At 38.2% G+C, this 13,216-nt stretch overlaps 1 protein-coding gene across 1 annotated transcript in view; it reads left to right on the top strand.

The window, feature by feature from the left end:
- Positions 1–402: 402 nt before the first annotated feature.
- Positions 403–13,216, top strand: part of tbl1xr1a (tbl1x receptor 1a) — a 45,364-nt gene continuing 32,550 nt past the window's right edge. Inside the window, exon 1 of the mRNA XM_042057474.1 lies at positions 403–702. The gene's annotated coding sequence lies outside the window, so the exon portion shown is untranslated. The remainder of the gene's footprint in view (positions 703–13,216) is intronic.

The following is a 13,216-nucleotide window of genomic DNA, read 5'->3' on the forward strand; positions in this document are numbered from 1 at the left end:
AGTGAACTGAGATGGGCAAAACTATGCTTTGCAAATGATCAACAAATTACATTTAATTTTAATACTCTTTTACACAAAATAAAAACAAAACACCACAATGTTGTTTAGAAGAACACAAGGTAAGCTTACTTACCAATTATCCTCTTTCTCAAAATTTGAAAATATTTTATAAAAATGTACAAATTATTTTGAAAATAAAAAGTACAAAAAATAAATTTGCACAAAGATGAAAATATTATGAAAATTTAACTGTTTTGATGCAATTTTCTCAACAAAAAAGAAAAAAAGAAACCATCAGCTATGTTATTGCTATGTCTGTGTCCCTCCTAGTTTCAACAAAGCTACAGCGACAACCGCCCAGGCCTTCCCCATTTTTGCCTGGCAGGTCACCGCTTCAGTGTTTGAGTGTCTGAAGCCGTTGGCTGCTCCTGAACCGTTTGGCTCTTTCTCCACTAGCATACAGCCCCACAATGCTCCTCAGTCTCTCTTAAATGCAATTTTTAACAGATTTTCGCGAACATTTTTAACCGTGTGTTGTAACCGGACATTTATATGGGAATTTAACAAGCGGATCGTCGTTGAAGAGTGGGCTTATAACGCTTTGTTTTAGCCCTATTTAAAGAAATAGCCGTGGAGGAGGAAATTCCACACAGGCAACACAGCAACACAGAAGGCACCCCTTGTGTGATCCGGATATTAAAAGTGAGTGTTTTGGTTTATTATAACTATAGCTTTGACGAAAACGATGTAGCTAAGGGTTGAATGATTATGGACAATGCTTTATTTGGTCTCAATGCTATGTATTGTTTATATTATAAGGGCATTTGTTTAGTTGATTTGACTGGGGTGGGGGATGGGCAGAATGTGTGTGTGTGCGTCTGTGTGTGTGTGCGCGCGCGAGTGTATGTGTGTATGTGTGAGCGCGCGCCTGTCTGTAAATGCAGCTATCTTCCTTCTCACAACTTAACTAGGTAGATAGGATTCTGTGATATGGGGGTTACATGAAATAATGTAATCATTACTCTGACGTTTAATAGTTGTGATATTGTACATAGTCTTCTTTGGTATTAGATGAGCTTCCTAGCTAGGTCTAATTTATTGCTGATAGACTCAAACATGTAACGTTAGTTGTTAGTTTTTAACAGTATTAGCGTGCCAGCGAACGTTAAATGTATTCGATCAAAATAGAAGCTTGGCTGGTCGCTGCTTGACAGACAGTAACCCCTTTACAGTGCAATAGCTAACTTTAGACCCCAGTTTGATCATGGGACATAACGTTAACTGTAGCTGCAATCGTGTTGGAACAAGAAATCCTCCTTGACTATGTTGATGTGTTGTGTAATATTTGGCGAGGTTGCTAATAATAATGCACACATAATCAATGTGTATCCTGCTTAGAGATTAGTTCTACTATTATGCTCATGTAAAACTAATTATGACCCTCCAATGGGGGAATATTTTGGTTGATATTGTAAGAAAAACAGTGGAAGCCCACATGACAGCAATGTGGCTGAGGCTGAACTCGTGGGTGTGGGGGAGGGGAAGGAACTAGCTAGAGGGGGAAGGGAGGGAGAGAGAGTTAAAGCCAAGAGGATATTCTTAACTCACTGACAGTGGATTTAGGTTGTGTAGTAGTCTGGTGGAAGAGCACATAAAAAACAAGAGCCATTCGATTTTCAGATGATGTAGCAGTGTTTTAATTTGGTCAAGGAAGCTTTTTTATTTTCATGTTACTGAAGTCTTGAAAAAGTAAATGGATGTATATGCCCTTTGAGAAAAAAGTGAGATGGGTATATGCCTAGCCTACTATAAAGTATTTTTTTAACATTACACTGTTCCTGATTTATGGATTACAAACAATCAAGCAAACATTTTTGATGTAAAATGAGCTCCATGTCCACATTCTCACTTGTAGCCGCTGGTTCAAGAGAAGGGAAGAAAAGTGCACAACAGACACTGATTTCAGAGTTCTCTGGTGATTGGTAATTTTACTACAAATATTAATTTACTGGTATTCTGAACCTATATAATGTGGTGTTATGAAAGCCAGTCTTCTTTTACTGGAGATCAGTGTACACAATGGCTTAATGTTTCCTTGTGTTAAAATATAACCCAAAAGTCGTTTAATTATGTGAAATGACAATAAACGCCATGGCAGTCATCTTATGTTTAACAGTACCCAGTGAATGCCTGGTCTTGAGCTAGTGCATCGCTCAAAGACACACTCTGCTAGAGTGACACAGTTATGTAACTGGTGCTTGACAGAAAATTCAAAGATGAGGGGGAGGGGAAATGTAGCCTCTCTTTGTTTGTTGATATTATTTAAACATTTGACATGAATACTAAATTGCACGGTTGAAGTTGTTACTTGGAATGGTGTGATTTTTTTTTATTTTATTTTTTTTTCTGGCAAAATGCAATGATAGGCCTACATATTGACCCCATTTATGTATGTGGCCTCAAGCTGTCTTTCTTCAGATAAGATGGCCAGATGTTGTGGAAATATGTACCATGACGTTTTTTTGTTCCTCTGAGCCGTTTCCTGCCTGTGTCATTGAATAGAATTATCAATAATTATAAACAATAATACAATTCAATTGTGCAAAGTGAACATTATGAAATGTTGTATAATTGTCACAGAGTGATGCTGTCTGGTTGGAAGATCCACTCCTCAGTCTTTGGGATACAGTTGGCCTAAATATTTTTTATCAAACATTTTTATTATAATCACTGGCAGTAATGGCTGATCAGGTTAAACCAGGGAGGCAATGTCAATTCGGAAATTTAAGAAAGGGAAAAAAGAACGAGAGATGTGATTCTCTGTGTGTTTTTATAAAAAAAATGGCCATGTCACAGATTTTGTAGCCTGTGAATGTTAGTATGCCAAATAATGAAGGAAGATAGTGACACCTGCAGTTGTCAATACATTTTGATATTCTAATTTGAACATGAAAAGTTGGAAACCAAATGAAAATGTAAAAGCGACAAATAATACACTAACTCGTAAACTTTACATATTCCAAAAGACTACATTTCAGGTGCAGGGTCATATTGCTTCAATGTGGCTTGGTAGCACTGGGGAAACCTCTGGACTTTTACAAGCAACTGTAGCGAGAATGTTTTCCGTTTCCATCATGTCGACTTTCTTACCCATTTTGCACCACTTTTCCATCTTTCAGATTGTAATGCTGAGATGGCTCCATAACAGGAAAAAATAACGGGGGAGTATGGTAGGAATCTATAATGCGAAACATGGCGGAATTCGGTTTATTTCGGTTAATTTCGGATAAACCACTAAAACAAGGCTTTAAAAAGGCTATTCTTTGCATTCATTGCACATACACCAAATTTTGTGACACTTCCCGACAGTTAATTAGAATTAAACTGAGGGCGAAATATCAGTTATTGCGTTTCCAACAATGTTCTTTATTTTACAGGGAAGGTCTTCTAGTTACAATTCGGTGTATGCATGTAAGGCTCTTTAGCCAGCTGATATATTTCTGGTGGAGTATTAGCTGTGTTGTAGCTGCATCTTCAATTTTGTGACTGTTGTGCCCCTCTGTGTTGGTCATCGGCTACCTAACAAAATTGAAGATGTAACAATAGAAAAATTGTTTTACTGTATCTGTTTACACGGACCCGGTTGGGTGTTGCATCTAGTGAATAAGCACACATTAAGATGCTAAAGGATTTACGCGAGTCAAAGTTGAATAAAGAGTTGCCCATTTGCCGTGTCCAAGTGAACATGAAAGTAGCAGAAGATGCCACTACAACACTGCTAACGCTCCACCGGAAATATATAGGGCTGGGCGATAAATCGATTTTATCGATTAATTAGAATTTGAAGTTCAGGTCTATTTATTTGAATGAAAATCGTTTTTTCTCTTTAACTTCACACGCTCCCCTTGAGCACCCGTAGTTCAGAGTGGGCACATAGTTTTCCTAGTTCCCACATGCAAACAACATGACAGCGAACAGGGAAGAGCTCGTTCCCAGGAGAGGCACTGTGTCATCAGTTGTTTGAAAATTTGTTCGGTTTTGCGGCGTCAGATCAGATCCAGAACAAACAAAGACCCACTGCAAATTGTGTTTAAAGGCTGTTGTTATCAAAGGTAACAGCACAACAAATTTATCGCAGCACCTCAGATAGAAGCATGCAGCTGAGTGAGTGGTGTTGCCCTCTATTAAATGACCGCGGCAGCACAAACACACTCGCCAAAAAGTTTTGTTTTGGAAAAGTTATTAATATTCCAGTGATTATTATTTTCAATTCCTGCCCGAAAATGCTTATTCAGATCTAAACACTTAACCTGCGCATACTACATGATCTAATTTGATGCCTACATAACACTGCAGGTTGGGCATGCCATCCATAGAAAATATGGATTTACCGAAACATTCAAATATTTTTTTCTCTAATCCCAACCACCTTTTTAAAAAAATAATTCTGGACACAGTATTGGCTCAGTGCTTGCTTTTAATCCGACATGTGTAGCCAAGGGTCAGGGACAGTCAAGACCATAGGTGAATTTTTCTTTTTTTAATTAAATATGTGTAAATAGAAGTTGTGGCATGCATATGCGTAAAAATAATATCTAGGAGTTGAAACATTTGCAAAATTAGAAAGGAAACACACAAAAGGGTATATGGTAGCATCAGACAGAAATGTTGGAGGCTCCAATTTTGAGGGACATTAGTCGTATGGCTTAGGATACGTAATTTGGCGTTACTATGCTCTGTGACACTAGCCTTGGTGAAACCAGACAAATCTGTGAGCGTATTTGAATTGGCTCTGCAATTGCTTCTGGCAATTCTTCAATTCACAGCAATTTCAAAATATAATAAATAAATAATAAATAATGAAATAAGGAAAAAAATCAATCAAACCAATCAAAACTGGTTATCCTTGTGGGGCGGGCTTTATACGATGACAGAATGGGAGCATGGTTAGGAGCACTATTGAACACAACCAATAGAGTGTGGTAGTCACCCGGAAGCTTGTAGCTTGTTGATATGTTTTATTTAACAGCGTGATTCTTGTGAAAAGGTTATTATCCTTGCTCGGTAAAGCTAACAAGATAACAAGCTACTGCTTGCCTTGTGACGACAGCACGGGAGATAGTTTGTAGTTTAACGTTTTTTGCTGGTAGCAGAGGCATAGTAACACTCATATTTTAGCGATATAGTAGATCCAAAGTCCTCATGGAGACAACATATGTATGCTGATTTTTTTATGATTGGGGGATCATTTTTTATTATTCCCGAAACCCCATTCATTCGCGCATAGAGATTCTTTCTTATGAACGGGATCCTGCAAAAATCCTAATCGAACGCATACAAAATGACGGTAGTGTCTACCACACTCTATTAGAGACTTGTATATTCATTGAGATTGAGTGAACAACTGTATTTGAAACTGTTGTTAACAAGAAAGATGTGTTTGTTGTAGGCTACTTCTGAAAAGATTTGTCGAGTTGAATGTACCAAGTTTGATTTCACTACTGGTTATGTTCCTTGGAAATAGGAAATGAACAAAGCATCCCAGACCAATTATCTGTTTAGAATCGGTCTGGTGTTAGCTAGGCTACTATTAATACATAAACAGGAATTTGAATGAAATTTTCTGTGCAACTCATAAACATTATAATGGAAATTTTGTCTTACTTATACAAAGGACGATAGTTGGGTTATTGCAGTCCATGTAAAGGTAGTGAGGTTTGAATTGTGAGAAATCATGAGAATATCCGCATGCTAGGTTTAGGCCTAGGCCTAATACTTCTTGGTTTGATCATGTCAACTCCTATTGGATCAATATGTGTGTGATCACTATGATTTATGCATATATTACAGTGAGACCCTAGAGAGCTAAATTGGCTAATTCAGATTATCAGTCTGACTGTCGGAACTATCCACATGCTACTCTCTGCAATGAACGCCTTTTTTCTTGGCACAGCACACAACAATGCCATCAAATCCAGAATGAGGGATGTACTCATTGTGATGTTATAGTTGTGGAAAGCATTGTGCAATACGATTCTGAAAGTCACAAAGCATTAAACAAAAATGTCGATCCTAGTCATCGTCGTGCCCTCATTGGAAAGCTGATTGTAGATATTTCTCACTGCTGGTGCTTTGTAGTTGTGAAGCACAGGTGGGATATGTGATATTGTCTAAATTTACTAAGAGGTCAAAAGAGCAAACCAAGAGAGTGCAAGATCTCAAATGGAAAGCTAGGTTGGCAACAGCAATGACAAACCAGCAATCGCTGATTAGATGAGTAATTTGTGTTTGAAGCACGATTGTTTCCTCCTTAATATGTAAAACGCGAACTTTGAAAATGACCACTACAAAACAGGAAAATCTGAACAACGACTGTGACACACTCTGATGCAGACTCTGATGCAAACCATCCCTCTGATCACTGCTCCCTCCACACGTTACTTTATCACTCTGAACTACAAGGCAGCCAATCAGCGTAAAGCTCACCTAATTAGGATATAGAATAATAGAGCATATTTTTGACAGACCAAAGTTACATACCTTCTATGTTAAAGAAAAAATACTCCGTTCATCCATTCTATTTTATGGCCTATTGAATTTTGGCTCCTGTATGATGCATATTATATCGACATAGGAAAAAGTAGTGCTGACTTTACTTTGTTTAGTCAGCTGCCTTAAGTGAAAATGGTGTGCATTTCATCATTATCAAAATCCGGAGTTAAAGTGAAGAAACATCAACGGTAAGGCCCGTTTGAAAATGTAAAGGCAGTAAGACACCCCCAGTTTGCTCTGGGGTAGATCATTGATTGTACCTCTGATTTACTATGGTAAATCTTGTTAATCGTATACTTTTGAAGTGGATTCATTTGTTTACCTGTCAAGGCATTCCTGTTTTGCCTTGTTTAGGTAAAGTACTAGCTTCCAAAAAATAATGTCACCTTCACTGTGCCATTGGGAAAAGGACAAATTCTTTTTTGACACACACACACACACACACACACACACACACACACACACGTACACACAGAAACAGTCACACACAAACAGGCAAACAGACTTTAAATGCTCATTGTTCTCTCAGAGCACAACAACAACCAACAGTTCCCCTCCCCCACACTGCCTGCCTCAGGCTTTTATGGAGAGTTCCTGCATGGGTGTGTGTCTGTGACCTGGAGGTCAAGTTCAGTTTTTTTTTTTGTCTGTGTGTGGTCTGCACTTGCACTTATAGAGAAGTTGTTTGGTAGGTTTCAGTGGTTTAGGCTATAGTAAAAACAAATGCATTGATGCAAAATTGCTCCTTCAGATTATACAGTACTGAGTTGAATACATAGGAAGTCACTTGCTGACTTAAATGATGGGTAATGTCAATCTCTGGCTATATAATTGTGTTAACCATTGCTTAATAGTGTCCGGCAGACTTGCCAGCACACACACACTGTTCTGCAACACATATTCAGTGAACAGAGAAGTCAGTTTGGTATGATGTAATTTGTACTCTCTACTCAGAATGTTTTAATGTGGCAGGTTTGGTTCTTGCTCTGTTTCAGACCGCCCACAGTAAGCTTGTGGGCTGATGGCTGTACTACAGATTACACAACAAAGATTTAGTATGTTGGTGTTTGGGAGCAGAATAATTCAGCATATTGGTATAGTCTACTAAACAATACATTTTTTTTTATCGTATTTTATCATAATGTTTAAATTATTTAAGGCCTCATCTGTTTATTCATGCCTTTTTTCTTTCACAGAAAATACTAATAAATATTGATAATTATTGGTAACATTTTCTTATTATCGATGCAGGGAAAAAGCCATTTATCTGCACAGAATCAGATCAGAATCAGATGGTTTGGTTTAGAGATGTGAGGTGCACAACTCATTTTATTTATTCATTTTTTTTGTGAGCCTGACAGTAGATTTAGTGTGTCAATATGTGACATGGTACCATGTCAGTGTTACAATGTTGCTGTGTTACATAGGCAAACGTAATGTTCTTCCAGTTACATTTACATTCATTACTTATTAATCATCTTGACAACAGTGGCTGCTTTTGGTCACAATATGAGACAGCCATTTCTAGCTGTTTTGCAATTGGAAGTACTTAAAGGAAAACTCTATGGAACTCTATCTATGTGCAATTAGATCACAGATATAGCTGGACTATTGTTAGCTGGCTAGCTAAATATGCACTGTAAACTAGGGTTGGTCTGTTGGGCGTGATGGTTGACCGACATCATGATGGAAAGCAACCATCGTGATGTCAAGCCCCCACAAGCCAGACACACACTTATTCTATAGACCCTGTTTTAACATAGGCTAAAACATAAAAAAACATAAATGAGTGGAAATCGGGATTCGTTATTTGTAAAATTTGTTTGCTGCGCTGGTGCGCCCTGCCTCCAGTAACCTGGACTGTGCGATCGCAGCCCCTTCCTTTCACTTTCCGCTGCCCCTGCTCATAGTTGGCATGGCCAGTAATAACGTGGTATGAGTATCATTGAAGTATCATTGTCCATGTAAACTCTGAGAATGGTCTGAAATAGTCATAAGATATATAAGTCAGTACTATTTGCATATTTTTACATCATGGACATATAGAACTGCTGTTGCTGGCATGGAGTCAAGAGGGATCTCTGCAGATGCAGATGGAGAGTGGAAGCTGGGTTTTCCAGAATGGTTGAGATAGCAGGGTGAGGAGTAAACACAGCTTTAGGGGAGAAACACAACGATCATCTAACAATATTGGTATTTGTGGCATTCTCTAATTCTATATCTCTTGAAAGTGTTTTGCTCTTATGTGACACAGATCAGATATGCTCTTCTACATGTAAACAGGAAAAAGACGTACATTCGGATATTCGGATACAGTCCTCATTCAATATGTGGATATAAATCGGATATGTGCCAATCCGACTGTAGTGTAAACAGGTAGATCAGACATTCCCTGACATTTTCAACTTGCGCATTGTTGAAAATGGCCACAATCTTTTACGTTTTCGCATTTACATTACATACAATGTTGCTTTCAGTTTCTCGTGAACGCACGAGAAATGAAAACAGATGGAAACGCTACAATAAAGGTGGCAGGCTCTCCACTTTCTTTTTTTGCCTTAAAATAAAAATTATAGCCTATTTTTCGAACTTCTCAAGATGAAACGAAAGTAAACAACAAGCCACTGAAATAACCTAATTCTAGCTTATTTCGTGCATTTGCAGTGCTGTCTGTTTGCTTTAATTTCGGTGACCAAAATTCCTCTGGTGCGCATGCGCATTGTGTCAGGTGTTATACAAGTTAGTGAACCATGTAAACACAGATATCTGATATGGGCCACTCTAAAACGTAGATGTAAACAGGCAGTCCAAAAAAATATAGGTAAGAAATCAGAATTGTGCATCAAGGCCTGCCAGTGTAAATGCGGCCTATTTGAATAGTGTTGGGTTCAGGTTGCTTACTTTACTGTTGGACCGCATCAGAGTTAGCCATGATGGGAATGAGAGTATGTCTCTTTGAGGGTCTTGGGCTGAATATTTTGTTGTGTGGATGGATGTGACTATACTGCATTGACCTGCACAAACGGACCAAACCAATGGGTCAAATGCACTACACAGCAGGTGTGAAAGCACCCTATGTTTTTGACACTAGTATTTATTGTCACACTACATGTCACCCTTAGAACTCATTCTGATGTGTACTTCTCAGGTGGGGTCAGGAAAACCCCTAAATTGATCACAACTGAGGTCCATTTAATGATAACTCCTTTCTTTTGCTCCCCATCATGTGTCAGTACAGTACATGGGTGATGAAATGAAAGTAATTACTTTTCTTACCATGAAGATAACCACTACCGCCCTTTACCGGTAATGGCTCATCAGAATCAGGGGATAATTTCAGTGAGTGCCAAAGACATTCTTGGTCCCTCCATAAAGAAATTAAGTAACCATGGAGGATGAGAAATTAAACCTCTAGAAAAAAAACAATGTTGATGTTGCATGTTACCTAGGAGACACACTGTAAAATTACTTTTATGTAAGATCAATACTTTCCAAGATACAGCCAGTTTAACGGGGGGAGGGGGGTCTCGATTTTGTTCGACCTCTTTTTTTTGTCAAAGTTCACAAGCCCATAGCACAAGAACTAAACTATGTAGGAGGCTCAAATTTTGCATGCTGGTACATAAATAGGAATAGTATGTAGCAAAATCATCATGTTTGGTCTGGATGATTCTGCATGGTCATAGCTGTCCCTCAAAGTTGATCAAAATGTTATTGGAGTTTTTGGCTGGTCTCTGTTTAGGCCTTCAGAAGACATATTTGTACTCAACATAGGCTCTTAATTTATTTTCCTTATTGAGATAAGTAGAAACACTACTTGCAATGAACAGAAAAGAAATTCATTCAGGGCCTGATCAGCAGACCTCACAAGTCTGAAAAATCATGATGTCATTTTCAGAGCACCCTAACACTTTGTGAGAATGTAAAAAGATTTGTTTTATATTTTTTCTTTATTCTCCATGATCCCTTCTTTTTAAAAATACCAATTTGACTTGTCTTATGCAAATCTTTCTTTTTTATTTTCTACCCTGAACATGGGCAAAATGCACCATTGCGATCAATATGTTTTGTATAGAGTAAGGTGGCACTGAAATCACTGAATCACTGAAATTGAAAAGGATATCCCCACCCCTGCTCAGGTACTCTCAGGTGATCACGTCAGAGCAAAATTTGCCTTTGGTTATTTACTTTTAACATCAATGCTATACAAAACATATTGATCTCAATGATGCATTTTGTGTTGTTTTGTATAGCATTGATTGTATAGCATTGATGAAGAGTAAATAGAGAGCGTATAGCAATTTCATAACATTGCATTTGATAGTTATTGAAAGAAATTGGAGTAAATGGGGTAGGGTGAATGTTCAGATTAACATGTAATGCTTTGGACCACATCTAGAGCTGAAGATACAATTTGTGGTGTTTGTATTTTTGCAATAGCCACACAAACTCCCTCAGCCATTCCCAGCGACAAATTTGCAGGTCGCACAAGCGCCAGTATTTGTAAAAAATACTTGCTTGTCTCAAAAAATGGTTGAAAAATGCAACCATTTGGTCGCAGTTTGGAGCCCAGCATTCTGTCAGTCTGTACATTTGAAATAGGTTCGCCAGCAATCTACACTATAGGCTTTCAAGTCAGGTGTTGAGGTTTGTTCACCTTTTGGGGGGTTTGGAAGTTTGGAAGAGTAGTTTTTGATATTGATACTAGTTTTGAACTTGGACATGAAACCAACCCTAGGGTTAATAATTGTAGCCACAAAAATACTTTTAGTTTGTTTGACTTTTACAGGCCTCATGTTATGCTCCTGCACCAGTGATAGCCGTGTCCGGAGCATTATGTTTTCAGGTTGTCCGTCTGTCCATAAAAGTATTAACGTCTGTTAATCCGGATCTCGTGAACGTCACTGTGACCATGGAAGTCCCATTCTTGTGAACACTGTTTCAAGAATGCCTTTAGTGTGTCAAATGTAGCACAAATGTTTACTCGGACTACTAAAACTGATTCGATTTGGAAAGTCAAAGTTCAAGGTCACTGTGACCACAAGTCCCATTCTTGTGATAGTGATACTTTAAGAATGCCTTGAGGCATGTGCTATGAATCTAAACTTGAACTCTAAGATGAACTAATTAGCTTTTGGAGGTCAAAGGTCAAGGTCAGTGCAACTACATGTCTGTCCCATTCCTGTGAACACAATATCTCAAGAATGTCTTGAGGCACGTTCAAGAACGTCTCAAGGCATTCTTAAGATATTACATTTACAAAAATGGGACATACTAAATTGAATTTTAACATTTATGTAGACAGTGCTGTTTGTCAGACCTTTATTGAGTAAACAAGTTTTCCTTCCACATACTGCATTAGGAATTCACAAATTCATCAAACTGATGAGATCTTGGTATTCTGATGCATCACTACAGTATTTGTGTTTAGAGGTGATGCTTGATCGGCTGTTACAGATATTTTGAATGAACTGAAGCATCAGCAAAGAAACTTTCCTTTACCAGATAGAATAATGACACTTGGCTGATTATGTTATATGTTAAGTTATAGGTCTTGAAGGTTATCAAGTTCTGGCATCAGTGAGAAGTACCAGATATGGCATTGATCCCCTGAACTGCTATTCAAACAGTGATCTTATTTTTCTCAGAGGGCCGTTAGTGTGGAGTGACTGTGGCAGGCACTCAGTCAGTCAGAGGGCCAGAATGTGTCCCCCATTAACAGGGTTCCCGTGGGGTCTTAAAAAGCCTAAAAAAGTCTAAAATTCTGAACTTTTTTCGGAGTTTTTTTTAGCATATTTTCATTTTGGGCCTAAGATTTTGGGCATTTGGAACGGATGTTTTTCCTTGACTATACAAGTGAGCAATGTCAAAATCAATTGGTTTGTAGACGTTGTGTGTGGAAGGTTACTAATGTGATTGCTTTATCAGTAAATTAAATTAATGCTTTTTCAATGACTGAATTCATTGAAATATTTTTTTCCGAATTTCTTTGATTTGAATATTTGTTTGGGAATGCGTCGTAGGTCTTACATTTCAATCTTTATGGTCTAAAATGTCTTAAAAAGGTCTTAAATTTGACTTACTGAAACCTGCAAGAACCCTGATTAAGGAGGAGCAATGCTCCAGAAAAGAGGAAGAAAAAGACTCAGGGCCAGATGTACTAACATTTTTGCACCCACTTCAGGCGTATTTGATTTGCAACATGCACGTAAAAACATGGCGAGGTATGAAAACAGGCCGCACTGAGGAAAAAGCGCAGACTGCCTGTCGCGGGAGCTGTGACTGGCTATTTGCGCTTTTCCGTGTCATGCATATTCATAGGAGGGTCAGGAGAAAGTGGGAGTATCGTCGGAGGAGAAGTGCTAATAGCGATTGATTAAGTATTCCGCCATATGTATGAAAACAGTGCACGTCTGTTTTGCGGTGAAAAACTTGCGCCTGTTAAAAGTGTAATCTAAATCGTGGTTAAATGCGTCAATTAGAGAAACTTTTAGAGACCGCTGAATCAGTATTCAGAGCATCGGTTTTCTTCATTGTACTATGTCAAAAGCAACCTTAACTTTTGTTTCCCTTTCTAATATCGTATTTTCACTTTCACGACATAACCTTCCCAATCTGCTAGACTAGATAGCCCTAGTCTCCGTGCATTAAATAGTAAATTTTT

The sequence above is a fragment of the Alosa sapidissima genome, chromosome 12 (assembly GCF_018492685.1).
Source record: "Alosa sapidissima isolate fAloSap1 chromosome 12, fAloSap1.pri, whole genome shotgun sequence".
Lineage (NCBI taxonomy): Eukaryota > Metazoa > Chordata > Actinopteri > Clupeiformes > Clupeidae > Alosa > Alosa sapidissima.